Genomic DNA, 19,918 nt, shown 5'->3' with positions numbered 1-19,918 from the left:
GTATGTAATTCCTCATCAATAACATCAATTGCCAAAGCATGATCCACCAAAAGCCTCAATCTCCTTTCAATCATAGGTCTAGGGTCAATGCTCACACTCTCATATACCACAGGATCCTGGATTTATCTGAACACCTCCTTCATGCACTCAGATTTGTCCATAATGACAATTGCCCCGCCCTTATCGGCGGCTTTAATGATGATATTGTCATTATGGACAATCCAACGCAAAACTTTATGTTCATTTTTAGACATATTATTAAACCGTCTATTTTTATTAAATTCAGATCTCAATTTAGAGATGTCCTTCTCCACCAATGACCAATGATACAAAAGTTTCAATGGCATTCAAAGTCACGGGAGGAACAAAATTACTTTTATTATGGAGAGTCACGTCCCTCAATCTAAGTTCACTTAAATGTTCCTCCAGTGGCTGAACTTTTAGCTTAATGTTTCTAGTGAGGGCAGCAACATCCGCCTGTAGTTGTTGTGTTATTATAATGCCGGGTGAGTCACAGCCCACATTTTGAATTATGTATGTACACTGGCTAGATCTGAACAATATGGAAGATCACAATATGCACATATACTGTACACTGTGTGTCATGTAGCACCATATATTTTTTTGTCACAAGATATAAGCACAGTTTATTTATGATGAAGATGTGATGTTTTGTTTATATGAATATTTTATGTAAATGATTACACTGATGTCACTGTCCAGAATCATTTAAAAGGAAGTGATGTATGCTGCTTAACTGGCTTGAAAAAGGTCTCATTGTGCAGACCGAAACGTAGCACCTCTTTGACTTGATGGGTGAATAAATCCACTTCATCACAATTTAATTGGAGTGCCGCTTCTTCTTCTATGGATCTACTTTTCTATTATTGTACTGCTTTTAAAAAAACATTATGTTTAAAATTGCCCTATTTTGACCACCTATAACTTTTGCATTTTTCCGTACACAGGGCTGTTTGAGAGCTCATTCTCTGCGACGTGATCTGTAGGGTTTTTTGTACCACATTTGCAAATATCTGAGCATTTGATTGCATTTTATTTATTTATTTTTTTGTAATGTGATGTGACCAAAACCCAGCAATTGGACATTTTTCTTTTTTTTTTTTTTTATGTTCACTGTACAAAATAATTTACATTGAATTTTGATAGTTCAGACAATTACGCACATGGCAATACCAAATATGTTTACTACCTATAATTTTTTTACGCTTTTTGTGGGTAAATGGGAAAAAGAGGAGATTTACATTTTTATTGGGGAGGGGCTTTTCACATTTTTTAAAGGGGTACTCCGGTGCTTACACATCTTATCCCCTATCCAAAGGATAGGGGATAAGATGCCTGATCGCAGGAGTCCCGCAGCTGGGGACGCCCGTGATCATGCACGCGGCACCCCGTTTGTAATCAGTCCCCGGAGCGTGTTCGCTCCAGGTCTGATTACGGACGACCGCAGGGCTGGCGGCGTGTGACGTCACGCCTCCACCTCCGTGTGACGTCACGCCTCCACCTCCGTGTGATGTCACGCTCCGCCCCTCAATGCAAGCCTATGGGAGGGGGCGTGATAGCTATCACCTGCAATTGAAAAAGGGAGCTGTGACTCCCGAAAAGCGTCTTGCTTTATATTTATTATTTTCTTTGATTTCTTATGCTGTAAGAATAAATTATTTTGCATCAATACCCACGACTTGGGTTACTTCCTTGGGAGCGCCAACGCAGCTTTTTTCCTCCAATACTTCTACATTACTCTACGGACTCTCCTCTGGGCTCCGTCCTCACGCTTCTGGCCTGCATGCCAAGCTACCATCACCTGCAAGGAACACGCTACCCCCACCTGGGTACCCACCTATAACGGATAAAGACCTACACCGCACCCGGCGCTACCTCCGCTTTTTTTTCTCCATTTTATTGCTCTTTGTTGATCATGGCATCTGAGGGGTTAATGGCGGACATCAGCATGATCGCTGATGTCCGCCATTACAGGCAGATCCCTGGCTTCTGACAGCAGCCGGGACCTGCTGTGCATGATGCGAGCACCGCTCGCATCATGTATAGGACGTAAATGTAAGTCCTGGTGCGCTAAGAACCAGCGGACCAGGATGTACATTTCCATCCTGTGTCTTTAAGGGGTTAAAGGGGGTACTCCGGGGAAAAAAACTATTATTATTTTTGAATCAACTGGTGCCAGAAAGTTATACAGATGTGTAAATTACTTCTATTTAAAAATCTTAATCCTTCCAGTACTTATCAGCTGCTGTATGCTACAGAGGAAGTTTTTCTTTTTGAATTTCTTTTCTGTCTGACCACAGTGCTCTCTGCTGACACCTCTGTCCATGTCAGGAACTGTCCAGAGTAGTATAAAATCCCCATAGCAAATCTCTCCTGCTCTGGACAGTTCCTGACACGGACCCTTCAAGACAAAAAAAAACTCCCTGTTATGACCGACTGGGTGGACAGGGAGAGTGAGCCCTGAGCTTTCCCTAGTGACACTCTCCCTGCCTACTTGCCCATGCACCCTAAGCGATGAATCGACAACTTGGAGCCGGTCCCTGCCTGCGCTAAAGTGCAATGGCGTAAAAACAAAAAATATACATAGATGGTCAGAGGCCAGAAACAGAACAGGAATACAGGCATTGTACTAGTGTACAGCAGAAACCAGGAATTACAGGGGATGAGCAGAAGAACTGAAAGCTAGACACAAAACTGATCAGGAACATAGGACACTGTTCATACAACAAACAAACTGGACACCCCACTCCACAAAAGGAGTAGCCATTATAATAACGCATAATAGATTACTGGCCAGCGGGCACACTCCACCGTGTGATCAGGATGCTGACCCAGTAGGTAACAGAAATATAATACATGAAACTCTAGACCAGAAGCAGATGAGTCTAAAAAGACTCCAGGATACCAAACAGGAATTATTACATACAGAGCACAGGTAACACTAGACTAGACTGTGTGAACACAGACTAAGCAGAAAGGACATACAGTCCTAAAAACCAACAGATGTAACAAACTAAAATCTACAATAAATATATTTAAAATAAATCCAGACAAATCCAGAGTACGAAGGGTTCACAGGAGCTGGATGTTTCCCTCAGGTGAACATGTTGTAACGGTGACAGGACTTGCAATCCTGTCTCATCTCGGTGCTCTCTAGACCTTGATCTCTTAGTGCTATTGATTTATAAACATTTGCTGTGTCCTGGACAGTATGAATATGATCTTGTCTTCTGTTGCACTGCCATAGTGACATATGTATCAGACTCATATAATAAAGGGTACTTCATACTGTTCAGCCTTCCACAGGCAGATGTCTTTTGTTTCTTTCCGAAGTTTATACTTGCCGATGGCTGTATTTGTTATATAATGCCATAACCCAATTTTTTTTGCTTCAGCTTTCTTCATATTATGTAGCCCCCTTAAAGGGAACCAGGCATGTTGAATATGCAGTCTTATCTGTGGGCATAATGTTATAAAACAGGAGGAGCTATGTGCAACAAGTCCAACCTTGGGTTACAGCAGCAGAAGACAACACTGGTTGCCACTCCTTTCAGCATAGAACAGGAAACCAAAGCTACAATTCCCACAGGCTCTGCAAAATTGGACAATGGAAGACTGGAATAACTTTACCTGGTCTGATGAGTCTCGATTCCAGATGAAACATTCAGATGGCAGGGTCAGAATTTGGCATAAAGAACATGGAAGCATGAATCCATCCTGCCTCGTATTAATGGGTCAGGCTGATGGGGAAATAGTGTGGGGGACGTTCTCAGTACCAATTGAGCATTGTTTAAACATGACAGTCTACATGAGTATTGTTGTTGACCATGTCCATCCCTTTATGACTACAGTGAACCCATCTTCTGATGGGTACGTCCAGCAGGATAATGCACCATATCAAAAGATCTTATCATCTCATACTTGACAATGAGGTCACTGGACTCCATTGGCCTCCACAGTCACCAGATCTCAATCCAATCAAACATCTTTGCAATGTGGTACAACGGAAGTGGCCAGCAAGTGTATAAATACAATAATATGTTCAGATCATTCAGCTCTAAAACATGGTGAGTGCAGTAGGGACTGAATGTTAAAAATGGCCGGTTCCCTTTAATAATGCGAGGTGCAAATTAAGTGACAGCACCAGAATCTTATACAACACCAGCCACAATATACAGTGCCAGCGCATAACTCACATTATAAGGCTGGCTTGACACATAGTATTTTGATCAGTTTTTTACTCAACCAGTAGTTGGACCGCCACAGAGAAAATCTATAATAAAAGATTTGCCTTTTTTACTTTGTTTCGGCCAACTCCTGGTTTAAGTTGAAAAAAACTGACCAAAATACTATGTGTGAGTCTGGCCAAAAGTGTTTGGCACACACCCTCCCAAGGACTGCAAACACTTACAGTAAGATCTTCCAACATACCCAGCCATGTTCTGCTCAACTCGGATCTCTAGAGGCTACAGATTCTAAATGTAGTTATAATGATTGAAAATAAAGAAAGAGTTCAGCTCACCCCCGCTTCCGACCGCGTCGCGGACCGGTGTGGACTCCACCGTATACTGTATGCGAGAAGAACAAATGTCCAGAGCGGAAGCTCAAATGCAGGTGTGATCTTTATTGATTGACAGCAATGGACAGCAATTCGCATGGACAGCACTGCCTGTCCATGTTAATTGCTGTCAATCAATAAAGATCACACCTGCATTTGAGCAGGTGGACATTCGTTCTTCTTGTATAAGTTATAATGATGTCATGGGGCCAAAAATACTTTATTACCTGGGCACTGACAAAATCAATGGTGAGCGCCATCTCATCTTCTCTCTGCTGCTGTCATGGTGGCAGGAGGATGAGTGCACCAAGGTGCGCATGTGAGATACAGAACTTGCATCTACCATGCAGGGGCCCAAACATGCACGTGTGTATTATGTACAAAGCACATCCTCTGTATGTATTAAGTGTGGGGAGTATCTGAGGGACATACCCCCACCAGCAGACAATCCCATAGTCCCAGCCACACCTGTGTTGTCTCCAGAGCAGGGGAGTTCTTGGCATCTGTGAGCCTTAAAGCCTAGCTAGTTCCCTTAATCAGTGCTGGGTTATTCTGCTGTCATGTACATAGGGCCAGCTCTGCCTATAGGCAAAAAAGGCAGCTGCCTAGAGTGCACTCTTGATGGGGGGTGCCGCTCTGCCCGCAGCAATAAAGTAAGCCAGCATCTGAAGCAACTGCCCATCCAGCTAAACGCTGCCACCCAAGTAGTAAGGTGATTAAATGAGGAGGAGGTTTGTTACAGTGTGTCACCCCAGTAGTAATGATTACATAAGGAGGGGGTTTGTTACAGTGTGTCACCCCCGTAGTAATGAGATTACATAAGGAGGGGGTTTGTTACAGTGTGTCACCCCCGTAGTGAGGTAATAACATGAGGAGGAGGTTTGATACAGTGTGGCACCCCAAGAGGCAGTGCCACTGCAGAACTTTTTTCTACTTCATTTATATTGACCCCTGTAGCAAGGAAGGGTGTGCCAAAGGGCGGAATCAATGGGCGGGGCCAAGGGGCAGCAAAATTAGCTCTCGCTTGGGGTGGCAAAAATCCTTGCACCAGGCCTGCTTGTACACAAAGGGGGAGATTTATCAAATCCTGTCCAGAGGAAAAGTTGCTGAGTTACCCATAGCAACCAATCAGATCGTTTCTTTCATTTTTACAAGGCCTCTGCAAAATGAAAGAAGCACTCTGATTGGTTGCTATGGGCAACTTTCCTGCCTACACCTGGAAGCCGCTTCAGCGCAGTGGAGTCCTGAAATCAGCGGGGAGGAGAGGGAGATGATGAGGGAGAACATGAATATTCATAAGCCAGGCGGTGCGGCGGTTACATCACAGTGCCAGATGAAGGCAGTAACCCCACCCGTGCCAGTTAGAAACTAATTTGCATATCAAGAAGAAAGAAGATAACGGGCGAACAGCGCGGTGGATCCGGGCATGGTATGCATCAAACTGATCAGTGTCCCCCGCACTACCAGCCGGTACCGCTGGTTAGTGCGGGGGGAGCAAGCTGACAGTTTTCCTTTAAAGATTTTGGACTTTCTTACTGAAGATTCTTAACCAAGACTTCAGCTCTCGGTTAAGCTGAATTACAGAAATTATAAAGTTTCTTCTCTGTTCTTCTTACGTAGATGTCACTATCAAAGGGGTTACACTACATAGTAGAGATAGGGGATGCAGAGGATGCAACATAATGCCTAGAGCAGTTGTGCCTCCAGCTGTTGTAAAACTACAACTCCCAGCATGCCCGGACAGCCTTGGGCTGTCCGGGCATGCTGGGAGTTGTAGTTTTGCAACAGCTGGAGGCACCCTGGTTGGGAAACACTGGCCTAGAGTAAGTCCAGAAGTCTCCCAGCCCTGTATAATCTGATGTACAAGCATCATAATTGCAGGATGACGCAATCACACTAGATGGAGCTATCACACTATATTACTATATAATCCACATTTTCAGATCTGATTCTCACAGTAATTGTTAAGGCTCTTATGATACTGCAAATATTTCCAGTCTGCACTAGTGTTGAGCGGCATAGGCCATATTCGAATTCGCGATATTTCGCGATTATATGGACGAATATTCGTCATATATTCGCTAAATTCGCATATTCGTAATATTCGTGTTATATTTTCGCATATGCGAAAATTCGTATATGCATAAATTCACATATGTGAATATTTGCATATGCAAAAATTAGCATAAATGAAACTTTGCATATGCGAAAATTAGCATATGCGAAAATTAGCATATGCGAACATTTGTACGCCAGTCTCACACAGTAGTATTAGAGCCTTCTTTACACCACACAAGCTGGAAGCAGAGAGGGGTGATCACTGTGATGTGCACTGTGAAAAAAAAAAACGAATATTCGTAATTACGAATATATAGTGTTATATTCGCGAATATTCGCGAATTCGCAAATATGCGATATTCGCGAATAAAATTAGCATTGCGAAAATTCGCGAGCAACACTAGTCTGCACTTAGCTTCTCTTTATAAATACATAGAACCATTCTTATCCTTACCAGATCCTCTTTCCCTAAGAGTAGGGAATCCACAGCTTCTATCCACAATCGGCTAGTCACCTTTTCTAGCTTTGCTGAAAGGCTATGTGGTGACCTGGGGTGTTGCAATGGTGTAGCAGGGTCTGGTGATATTAACCCTGGGGGGGGGGGGGGGCAAGGTGTTATCCTGAGGGGACTTAAGACAGGAACAGGACATGGTCCTGCCCCGGGACACCCCAGCTCACTCTCCCAGGTATGGGATGTGGTGATAGCCTTTGAGTTTAAAGGGGTACTCCGGCCCTGAGACATCTTATCCCCTATCCTTCCACTTGCAGGCTGCTGTTTAGATAGGTTAAATCCTTTTATTACTCTGTGGCTAGCCCCTTTAATCGACATGTCTAAAATAATCCATTTTCTGTTCAGTCAAAAAAAATTTGCCAATATTGTACACACTCACCATCACTAGTCATATGATGCCATTTTTTCCATTCAAGCACAGTTTCATCCATGTGTTTCATTACTCTAACTTGGTCATGTTGTGCTGTCCTGGTGCGGAACACTTTTGTCCACCTGCCCTGTCTGGTGTATGTCACTTTATGGTGTCTGCTCTGGCCCACCGCTCAAGGTTGAAATATCAAGTATTTTGTGATTGTTCTGCATGTATTTTCCATTATTTAATACACTATTTTTTCTGTAATTTCAAGAGTTAACTGTATGTTTGTAGGAGGATGCATGGGGAATCACAGGTGTACTTTGGCCAATCAGGGCCTTCTGCCCTTCTCCACCGGGGTCTGTCTAGACGGGAGGAGTTAGTCTTGAGGAGTAGAGAGTTGGTAAAGGTCCAGTCAAGACCTCTGCTGTGTGACCTGAGTGACTTTACTCTTCACTAGGATCCTGCCGACCAGGTCATCAGTCCTGTCAAGTCTAAGCGCCCTTTAGCCAAACCACATAGTTAGTACGGTCGAAAAAAGACATATGTCCATCAAGTTCAACCAGGGAATTAAGGGGTAGGGGTGTGGCCCGATATTGGGGAAGGGATGAGATTTTATATTTCTTCATAAGCATTAATGTTATTTTGTTCCAGGAATGTATCTAATCCTGTTTTAAAGCTGTTAATTGTTCCTGCTGTGACCAGTTCCTGAGGTAGACCGTTCCATAAATTACCAGTCCTCACGGTAAAGAAGGCGTGTCGCCCCTTGAGACTAAACTTTTTCTTCTCCAGACGGAGGGAGTGCCCCCTCGTCCTTTGGGGGGGTTTAACCTGGAACAGTTTTTCTCCATATTTTTTGTATGGGCCATTAATATACTTATATACGTTTATCATATCCCCCCTTAAACGTCTCTTCTCAAGACTAAACAATTGTAACTCCTTTAATCGCTCCTCATAGCTAAGATGTTCCATGCCCCATATTAGTTTAGTCGCGCGTCTCTGCACCCTTTCCAACTCCGCAGTGTCCCTTTTATGGACAGGTGCCCAAAACTGAACAGCATATTCCAGGTAAGGCCGTACCAATGATTTATAAAGGGGGAGTATTATGTCCCTGTCCCTTGAGTCCATGCCTCTTTTGATACATGACAATATCTGGCCGGATTTGGAAGCAGCAGCCTGACATTGCATGCTATTCTGTAGTCTGTGATCTACAAGTACACCCAGATCCTTCTCTACCAGTGACTCTGCCAGTTTAATCCCCCCTAAGACATACGACGCATGCATGTTATTAGTACCCAGATGCATAACTTTACATTTATCCACATTGAACCTCATTTGCCAAGTGGATGCCCAGACACTTAGTCTACCCAAGTCATCTTGTAACTTATACACATCCTCTATAGACTGTACCGTGCTACAAAGCTTGGTGTCATCTGCAAAGATAGAAACAGAGCTGTTAATACCATCCTCTATATCATTGATAAATAAATTAAACAACAGCGGGCCCAGTACTGAACCTTGGGGTACACCACTAATAACCGGGGACCAATCAGAGTACGAATCATTGACCACCACTCTCTGGGTACGATCCATGAGCCAGTGTTCAATCCAGTTACAAACTAAAATTTCCAAACCCAAAGACCTTAACTTACCTGTCAGACGTCTATGAGGGACAGTATCAAACGCTTTAGCAAAATCCAGAAACACTATATCCACAGCCATTCCTCTGTCAAGGCTTCTGCTCACCTCTTCATAAAAGCAAATTAGATTGGTTTGACAACTTCTATCCTTAGTAAACCCATGCTGGCTATCACTTATAATACAATTATCCCCTATGTATTCCTGTATGTAATCCCTTATAAGTCCTTCAAACAATTTACCCACAATGCACGTTAAACTTACCGGTCTATAGTTTCCTGGGGAAGACCTAGAGCCCTTTTTGAAGATTGGCACCACATTCGCCTTGCGCCAGTCCCTTGGCACAATACCAGACACCAGAGAATCTCTAAATATCATGAACAGGGGTACAGATATTACTGAACTTACCTCTCTAAGAACTCTTGGGTGTAGTCCATCCGGTCCTGGGGATTTGCTTACATTTACTTTACTTAACTTACCTTGTACCATCTCTACATTAAGCCAGTTCAGTACATTACATGATGTGTTACCAGCACTGACCTGGCCAATGTCAGCTCCTCCTTCCATAGTGTTTACAGAACTAAAGAACCCATTCAGTAGCTCCACCTTCTCTTGATCGCCTGTGACAACCTCCCCATTATCATTATTAAGGGGTCCTACATGCTCTGTCCTTGGTTTTTTTCCATTTATATATCTAAAAAAATATTTAGGATTAGTTTTGCTTTCTTTGGCCACCTGTCTCTCATTTTGAATTTTTGCTGTTTTTATTAAATTTTTACAGATTTTATTAAGCTCTTTGTACTGTTTAAATGTTATAGCTGACCCATCAGATTTGTATTTTTTGAAGGCAATTTTTTTGTTGTTTATTGCTCTTTTAACATCATGTGTCAGCCATGTAGGATTTAGTTTTAATCGTTTATATTTGTTCCCCTTTGGTATATATTTAGCTGTATAGTTATTTAGAGTTGATTTAAAGATGTCCCATTTACCTTCTGTATCAGTATTTGACAACACCTCCCCCCAGTCTATGTCCTGTAGTGCAGCCCTCAGCCCAGGGAAGTTTGCCTTTTTAAAGTTATATGTTTTTGCCTTCCCCGCCTGTCTTTGTTTTCTACATTTTAAGTCAAAAGTAACTATATTGTGGTCGCTATTCCCAAGGTTTTCCCGCACAGTTACATTACCAACCAGCTCTGCGTTGTTGGAAATGATCAGATCCAACAAGGCATCACTTCTTGTTGGGTCCTCCACAAACTGGCCCATAAAATTATCCTGCAATAAATTTAGGAATTGTCGCCCCTTTGTAGTTTTAGCCAACCCCGGACCCCAATCTATATCTGGATAGTTAAAATCTCCCATTATTACCACTGTACCTGCCCGGGCGGCCCTCTCTATTTGTTTATGAAGCCGAACTTCTATCTCTTCAGTGATATTAGGGGGTCTGTAGATTACACCAAGTATTATTTTTTCAGTATTTCCCTCCTTTTGTAATTCTACCCACAGTGATTCCACCTCCTCAGAATCATCACACACTATGGCATCGTTCACACTGACTTTCATACCACTTCTTACATACAGACAGACTCCACCACCTTTTCTGTTCATTCTATCCTTGCGAAACAATGTAAACCCCTGCAGATTGACAGTCCAGTCATGCGAGGAGTCCAGCCATGTCTCAGTGACCCCAACTATATCAATATGTTCCTCCAGTATCAAGGCCTCAAGCTCCCCCATTTTATTTGCTAGGCTTCTGGCATTTGTGAACATACACTTTACATTTCCATCCTTTATGTTATTGGGGTTAATGGGATTCAAGGGTGTAAGTTTTATTTTCCTATGAAGCTTATTCCTATTAACTATTCTAACCCCTCGCTCCGCTCCACCCCCAGGTACATTTATAATTCCCACCTCTCTATCTACACTATCTTCCCCCTCTTTGCTGTAGGTTCCCTCCCCCCAAGTCCCTAGTTTAAACACTCCTCCACCCTTCTAGCCATCTTCTCCCCAAGCAAAGCTGCACCCTCCCCATTGAGGTGCAGCCCGTCCCTACGGTAGAGCCGGTAACCGACAGCGAAGTCAGCCCAGTTCTCCATGAACCCAAACCCTTCCTTCCTACACCAGCTTCTGAGCCACTTGTTTACCTCCCTGATCTCCCGCTGCCTCTCTGGTGCGGCTCGTGGTACTGGTAGTATTTCAGAAAAGACTACCTTGGAGGTCCTTGCCTTAAGCTTGCGGCCTAAGTCCCTGAAATCATTTTTAAGGACACTCCACCTACCTCTTACTTTGTCATTGGTGCCAATATGTACCATGACTGCTGGGTCCTCTCCAGCCCCGCCCAACAACCTGTCAACCCGATCCGCGATGTGCCGAACTCGTGCGCCAGGCAGACAACACACTGTTCGGCGATCCCGGTCTTTGTGACAGATTGCCCTGTCTGTCCCCCTAATAATTGAGTCCCCCACCACTAGTACCTGTCTGGCCTGCCCTGTACTCCTCCCTCCCTCCTTACTGGAGCAGACACCCCCCTGGCGGTCAGAGGCGGTATCCTGCTGCAGTTCTGCTAGCTCTGTAATGGCATCCCCCTCATCTGCCAAGCGGGCAAACTTGTTGGGGTGTGCCAGTTCAGGACTAGCCTCCCTGACACTTTTTCCCCTACCCCTCTTTCTAACTGTAACCCAGCTAACTGCCTGACTGTCCTGCAACTCCGTCCCACTGTCCTCCCCCACCTCTATTCCCGAGAGTGCCTGCTCAGTGAGCAGGAGACTCCTCTCCATGTTGTTAATGCTTCTCATTGTTGCCAGTCGCCCCTCTAGATGCAGGATCTGGGCTTCCAAACGGACAACTAGCACACATCTCGCACAACAATATGCACCCTCAAACTGTTGTTCAAGGATTGCATACATTGAACAGGATGTACATTGGACTGCATTTTCCAACATGGAGGCCATCTAGTTATGGGGATTTCACAAATGTATAGGAAAAAACAGACAGTCAAAATTACACTTAAAATTTTTAACTCACGGATAAATTTTTAAGCAGTGCAAGGCAGTGATAGTCAGCTCCCAGGTCAAGCCAAGTGTTAACTTTAAAAATGCAGAGGCTGCCGGGAGGTAGCGCACGCAGGGACGTCACTGACATCCCGTGCGTGCGCACATAGGAGAAGAGCATAGCGGTGTGGACCAGTGAAGAGGACACGCGCATGGTAAGTAGAACGTCATCTTCAGTGTTCTGACCACCACTCCTCCCATAGGCCATAGCAGTAGATCCTGACCCCGGACCGGAGGACCAGTGGTCGGAACACTGAAGGGGGGCAGTACACAGACATACAGCCTCCAGCCATACACTGTATATGGCTGAAGGCTGCATGTCTGTGGGGAACTATATTGCACCTAATGTGTGGAACTATACTGCACCTAATGTGGGGGAACTGTACTGCACCTAATGTGGGGGAACTGTACTGCACCTAATGTGGGGAAACTGTACTGCACACCTAATGTGGGGAAACTGTACTGCACACCTAATGTGGGAAACTGTACTGCACACCTAATGTGGGGGAACTGTACTGCACCTAATGTGGGGGAACTGTACTGCCAACCTAATGTGGAGAAACTGTACTGCCAACCTGATGTGGGGTTGAGGTAAGGTAAGTGCGGGTTTGGTAAAGGGGGCAGAGGAGTGTGAAGGGGACTGAGGGGGGGGGGGGGCAGAAAAGTGGAATAGTGGAGAAGGACCAGGAGTGTTGAAGAGGGGGACTTAAGGACCAGGGGAGGACTAATGCTAAGTTTCCAGAGAAGGCAAAAGCACAAGAAAATGCCAACAAATTACCATAACACAGGAAAAAGCAGTAGCAGTTTTTCAGTGTTTTTGAAGGTAAAAAAAGGGGGAAACCTAGCCTTAGGGGTCTCTGGGAGCAGGAGTCTGGAGGAGGACTTAGGGGTCTGGGGGTGGAGGGGTCTTGGGCAATTAGGGCTAGTCCACACTACGAACTTCCGCCAGAAGAATTTTGCTTGTTTTCAATGGGATGCTGCTGCGCTGTGCACACTACGGAAGACACTGTGTGTGGTAGTATTATTTTTAGAGGGCATGATGTTTGGCAGTATAATATACAGAGTACACAGGGTTTGGCAGTATTATATTTAGGAAGCACAGCCTCTTGTAGGGTTTTAATGATTGTTGTCTTTATACAGAGGATGAGGATCGGCTGACAAAGAGAGGAACCAATGATGTCCAGGCGTTGAACTTTACAGAGGAAGATGGAGCTGGAAGAAGACCTGGCGTCTGGACCAGATGAAGACAAAAAGAAAAGTAAAGACAACAGAGAAGACGTCTCCTGTGAGTCATTTTATGTTTGTGTTTTCTCCTGACTATCCCATTAGATCTCTCCTCACTTCTCAGTTTTGCAGTAATAATGGATTTTTACCCTGTACCCCAATTTGAGGCTCCAGCTGTTACAAAACTACAAATCCTATAATGCCTGAAGATCTCCAGCTGGAAAGAGTGCCTTGAACTGAAGTGATTTAAACCATGCAGCCATTTTATTTTAACGGGGGCCTGACTCCTGTGACACCCACCAAAAAAAAAAAGGCGACATAGTCTAATATGCCCAGGCCTATTTTTGGTCTCAGTCTGTTCCTTACTTGACAGGCCCGCAACAAGTCTCAGTGGAAGGGAAGGGGGACTGTCGGGGGGGCATCATAATGAAGTGCTCCGGCTTAATGAGTGTCAGAGAATGTTAGTCCTGAGTCAGCTGAGTTCTGTGAACTACAGGATGACATCAACACCTACCAGATCCATCCTAAAAGCTCACAATCCCCTCCCCATCCATATCTGTATACTGCTGCTGCTATTTCTATAGGATCAGACTATATATTGGTGGTGCACCTCCTCAATTTTTTACTGTGTTTTCCTATTTTTGCTGTGATGTTCCTAACATCATTATTCTCTAATATTATTCTAACAAAAAAAAATATGTATCCTGGAGTGTTTTTTAAGATTATAAAGAAGATATCTAAGTATTTGGGATGAGAGTGAGACACTAGACTTATTACATAGGTATACCATGTTATGTTAATGGCAAAAATACAGGATTTCATATAGGGGTTTAATAAAATGCAACATTTGCTACTGACTGATTCATGCCTCCTACATTGCATCTGTACGGTACCCAGGATGGTAACAAAATGATCTCGAATGGAGAAATTGCTCCCGCTTTTCACCTAATCTCAATGACATCAACTCAATGTGTGAAAGATGGTTATACCGCGTCTGCTGTGGCTCAGTGTATCCTTGTATTAGGAGGAATGCTGGGAAACGGCAGAGACTAGTAGAGAACTGTGAAGAAAACATAATTTACAGCCTGACACTTATTTTGCAGTTTACAGTTTCATAAATAATACATTAATGGATGTGCCGCTGTTTCAGAAGCTGCAGTCTCCCCCATTCTCATTAGGACTTCCAAGTGCTGTTTTTCTATGGGAATTTGTGATCCCTGTTAACGGGCTGGAATTGATGGCTTTATGTGCAAATGGTGCATTAGCCTTGTTCTGTGCTCTTACAGCTGTCTACTTAACTTCCCGACGCATTTCTAGGCATAAAAATTAAGGAGCTTATTACTTGGTAATAAAAAATTGGATAATGTTGTTTTAACACCGAAAGCACTTTAGCTGAATGGTAACAAAGCTGTTTATGATCATTACTACATGACTGACACAGAAACTACAATGCAAGCAACTAATAAAAAAAATAATAGCAGAAAAGAATGGACACATCCAATCAAAGCCAGATGTCTGTCAATGAATGATTTCCCACATATGTTTTAGCAATGTCCATTTATATTCCAATTTCGAAAGGAATATTTTTTATAAATTTTTTTCCTTGAGAGGTTGAGTCTTCCGTATGCTTATTACTAGCTCCGGAGAAGATGGCCAATGAGACAGCCTCACATTATAGCCTGATTAAATCTTTATTATTTTACGATTAAAAATAGTCAGGCCTCATCCGCAGCAAAAAAATAAAAATAAATAAAATCTGGTTTGCTTTACTAACCTTGGAAAGACGAAGAGGCTGGTGGGCGCCAAGCACACATTACACATGCCCCACTAGCCACCCCTGTCCGAGCTTTTTCCTTAGATGGTTTACATTGCTCAGGTACACTCTGTACTAGAAATGAAAATTTAGTATACAGTGACCCCTCAACCTACGATGGCCCCGACATACGATCATTTCAACATGCGATGGCCTCTCAGAGGCCATCGCATGTTGAAGGCAGCATCAACGTACGATGCTTTTGTATGTCGGGGCCATCGTATAAACGGCTATCCGGCAGCGCAGACTGCTTCAGCTGCCACCGGATAGCCGTTTACGGTGCCCCGTGTGGTCCGCTGACGATCACTTACCTGTCCTCGGGGCTCCGGCGCGTCCTCTTCAGGATCCCCTGCATCCTCGGCGCTCTCCGTCATCATCATCACGTCGCTGCGCACGCCGTCCCGTCACCCAATAGGAGCGGCGTGCGTAGCGACGTGATGGCGGCGACGGAGTGCGAGGATGCCGGGGAAGCAGAGGCCTTGCCGGAGCATCGGGGACACCTCGAGGACGCGGCGACAGCGATGGACGGCAACATCCCGGGCAGCGGTGGCGAGCGGTGACGGTCCGGAGCGGCGGGGACAGGTGAGTACAACTTCCTCTAACAGTGGTCTTCAACCTTCGGACCTCCAGATGTTGCAAAACTACAACTCCCAGCATGCCCGGACAGCCGTTGGCTGTCCGGGCATGCTGGGTGTTGTAGTTTTGCAACATCTGGAGGTCCCCAGGTTGTAGACCACTGTCCTATATTTTACATTGCACAGATCCCTCAACATGCGATGGTTTCAACAAACGATGGTACGTTTGGAACGGATTACCATTGTATGTTGAGGGACCACTGTATATTGAAAGAGGATGTTCTGACTGGTTTAGGTTAATTTGGGATCTCTTGGACATTTACAAACACAAGAGGATATACACCTGAATGGTAAAAAATGGCCACTAGGAGTAAATACCAAATAGTTAAGAGATATTTGTTGAATTTTAGCTCCTCTAGAACTGCCAGCTTGCTGAATAACCAAGTGTGTGTCTCTTGCAGACATAAGGAAAAACATTCTGCAAGATGGGAAACATCCTCCATAATTAACTCAACCCATGCCCGCTGCAGCAGCTCCAATAGTTGGTGCACATTTTTTGAGGTGTGAGAGCAGATTTCACAGCCCATTCCAGCATTTCACTGACATGGTTAATGGCCTTACAGTCCGGTGAGTTGGGGGGCAAAGGCAATTTGAAGAATCCAGTGTCTTGTTACTAAATCAGTAAGCAGAGAATAATCATGTGACAGGCCAAGGTCAGAATACACAGAATAGATCAAGCTGGGAGCAGTATAAGAGCTAACACAGACAGATTCAAACACAACCGACGAATGACAGGCTGGCTTGGATTTTATGTGATTGACACACGCATGATGCATTAGCAAAATATCAAGAAATGTGGCCCTTTTGCCCCAACCAGGTGGAGTCATGACAATTGTCCTGTTGAAACATGGCACTTGGGTCAGGGAAGACCTGTTAAAGATATGGGTGTGGATGGTCAGCTAGCAGGTCATTATAGAGTTTACCATTTAAGAATTGTTGTAAAATGGCCAATGGTCCAAAAAACGCTTCTCAGACCATAAAATTGCCCCATAGGATATGGTTTCATGCTGTTTACACCAGATACAGATCCAGCCATCTCCATGATTTTGAAGAATAAATGACATGTCACTCCAGACAAACTTATGCCATGTGTCCGAGCTCCATTTCCTGGCCGTGGGGTCATAAGGGACACCCTTATTGGTCTTTAGTTAATTTAACCCCAGTTGACACACAGTATGTCACATGGTTATTGAGGAAATTTATCTTACTTACATGATTTTGCATGTTGCACTGCTGGTTCGGTTTGTCCAACACTGCTGAGGTACCAAACATGTCGATCCCTTGTCACCTCTTAGATCAACCACATATGGTCTCCCATCTCCTATTGGTTTACTGTTTACAGTTTATCTAGTTCTGGTACAGCCAACAAGTGAAGGTATTTATGAAACAACTGGCACCACACCTCTGGGCCCCAAAAATCAATGGTGAAGGACACTCAAGTCACCACCTTTTCCCATGACTGGCAAATGTTTCCTTCTGCTGTTCAGAGGCAAGGTCTGAGAGTTATCCATAACACAGCTACCATGTGGTATCACATTCTTGATCACAAGATGTCACACGTCAACTTTTTCTAATGCAGTGATCATTCAGTGTTTATTCCTGTAACCTCCAAGCCTTGGTACCTCTTACAAGTAAAGTTTTCAATGCTTATGCATCAAAACGACTGTGCCCGTGTCTGTCCTCTGGAAAGTCGGTTACCACCAGGCTCTTTCCTATACGTCTAAACCAGAAAGAGTTTATGATGTATCAAGAGAAAACTGACTTGCCTCCATCCATACTATTATAATCACATATTAAGCAAAAAGTAATTATTACTCTCCATTGAAATGTTAGAATACTGGCATTACTCATATTCTAATATTTTAATGGAGAGAAATAGTTACTCTTAGCTTACTGGGTGATCATAATAGTATGGATGGAGGCAAGTTGCTCTTCTGATTGTATTTTGCCTTAGTATTCTATTGATGCACCATAACTCTCATATGTAAATGCAGTTTTTAATTAAAGGGGTATTCCAGGCAAAAACTTTTTTTAATATATCAACTGGCTCCGGAAAGTTAAACAGATTTGTAAATTACTTCTATTAAAAAATCTTAATCCTTCCAATAGTTATTAGCTTCTGAAGTTGAGTTGTTGTTTTCTGTCTAACTGCTCTCTGATGACTCACATCCCGGGAGCTGTGCAGCTCCTATGGGGATATTCTCCCATCATGCACAGCTCCCGGGACGTGACATCATCATTGAGCAGTTAGACAGAAAACTTCAGAAGCTAATAACTATTGGAAGGATTAAGATTTTTTAATAGAAGTCATTTACAAATCTGTTTAACTTTCCGGAGCAAGTTGATATATAAAAAAAAAGGAATACCCCTTTAAAGCAATACAATGTTGTTATATTTCATTTGTATGGAGGTTGTACTGAAATCTCTTTTTTTGTGTAAAAGTATTGATGGTGTTCCCCTAAATATGAAGGACTGTAGTAACACTTTAATATAATTGACGAGACAGATAGATGTACTGTTGAAGTGTCTAGTAGGACTTGTGTATCTATTCCTGCCTATACATCACAAGCCTATAGGGTGACCCGCATCAGTCAATTCCCAGCTGCACTTTACAACTGTACAAAAAAACATTAAAAAATGATAGAAAAAGAGCAAGAAAAAGGTGTCTGTATTGCCTTTAATAACCAAATAAATGACTATGCCTGTTTTATTGCCTGCACTAAAAGACGGTCCTCATGAGAAACCCCACACATAATGGTTTTATAGTTGATTTTTTTAGTTCCCCATATAGTTTAATACATTAATTCACTTCAAATTAAGTTTTGTCCATGTGTCAACAATAAGGAAGGTTCTCTGAGGCACACAACAAAATCATACACATGTAGCCTCCAGTGTCCTGGAGGGAATATGGTTTAAAGGGCTACTCCGGCGCTTAGACATCTTATCCCCTATCCGCCGCTGGGGACCTCCGTGATTTTGTACGCCACACCCCGTTAAAATCAGTCCCCGGAGCATGTTCACTCCGGGTCTAATTACTGTCGATCACGGGCCGGAGCATTGTGATGTCATGACTCTGCCCCCATGTGATGTCCCGCCCCGCCCCCTCAATGCAAGCCTATGGGAGAGGGCGTGACACTTGTCACGCCCCCTCCCATAGGCTTGCATTGAGAGGGCGGAGTGTGACGTCACACGGGGCGGAGCCGTGAAGTCACAATGCTCCGGCCCCGTGATCGACAGTAATCAGACCCGGAGCGAACACTTCGGGGACTGATTTTAACGGGGTGTGGCGTACAAGATCACGGGGGTCCCCAGCGGCGGGACCACCGCGATCAGGCATCTTATCCCCTATCCTTTGGATAGGGGATAAGATGTCTAAGCGCCGGAGTAGCCCTTTAACTTCTGTCTTCATATGTAATCAGAGGTATAATAAAAGCCCATGCATCTCTTCAGATGCTAAAGTACAATTTTATACATTTCTTAACTTGACTGCAGCCATATAACAGTTGTGTAATTGATTTGTGAAAATTGTTCACTACTTTTGGAAGAAAATCACTAATGTGCAACATATTCCCGGAGAGACACATACCAGTCTTAAAGCGTACCTGTGATATCACAGCAATAAAAATATGTTTTCTATATGTTAGACAGATGCTTTACATGTCTTTTTTTATGTGTCTAGCTTCTGTATTTGGCTCCCAAATCCCTCTGTTCTGCTGCTCACTCATTCTGACATCCATTGATCAGGAAAGGGCGTGTTTGAGGCAAGCACTGAGCCCGCCCTCACTCACCATGCATTCACTTCCTCCCTGAGTCTGCTGTGATGTGCTGAGTCTCTTCATCCAATCACTGCAGGCTGCTCTGTAACCCCCACCTCTCTGTTTTCATGTTGCAGTCTGATAGGACAGGATTGAGCACAGAGAAGTGCTTATTCCGCCAGCTGGGACAAAGCTGTTGGGACAAAGATGATGCTGCAGCAGGGCAGGCTTATGTTTTGGATGGTATGGGGACCCATGGTGGTCTTTTTGTATAAGCCATAATTTCTATGAAAAGGAAATAAAATATTC

The sequence above is a fragment of the Hyla sarda genome, chromosome 2 (assembly GCF_029499605.1).
Source record: "Hyla sarda isolate aHylSar1 chromosome 2, aHylSar1.hap1, whole genome shotgun sequence".
NCBI lineage: Eukaryota > Metazoa > Chordata > Amphibia > Anura > Hylidae > Hyla > Hyla sarda.
Note: the sequence above shows the minus strand (reverse complement) of the source record.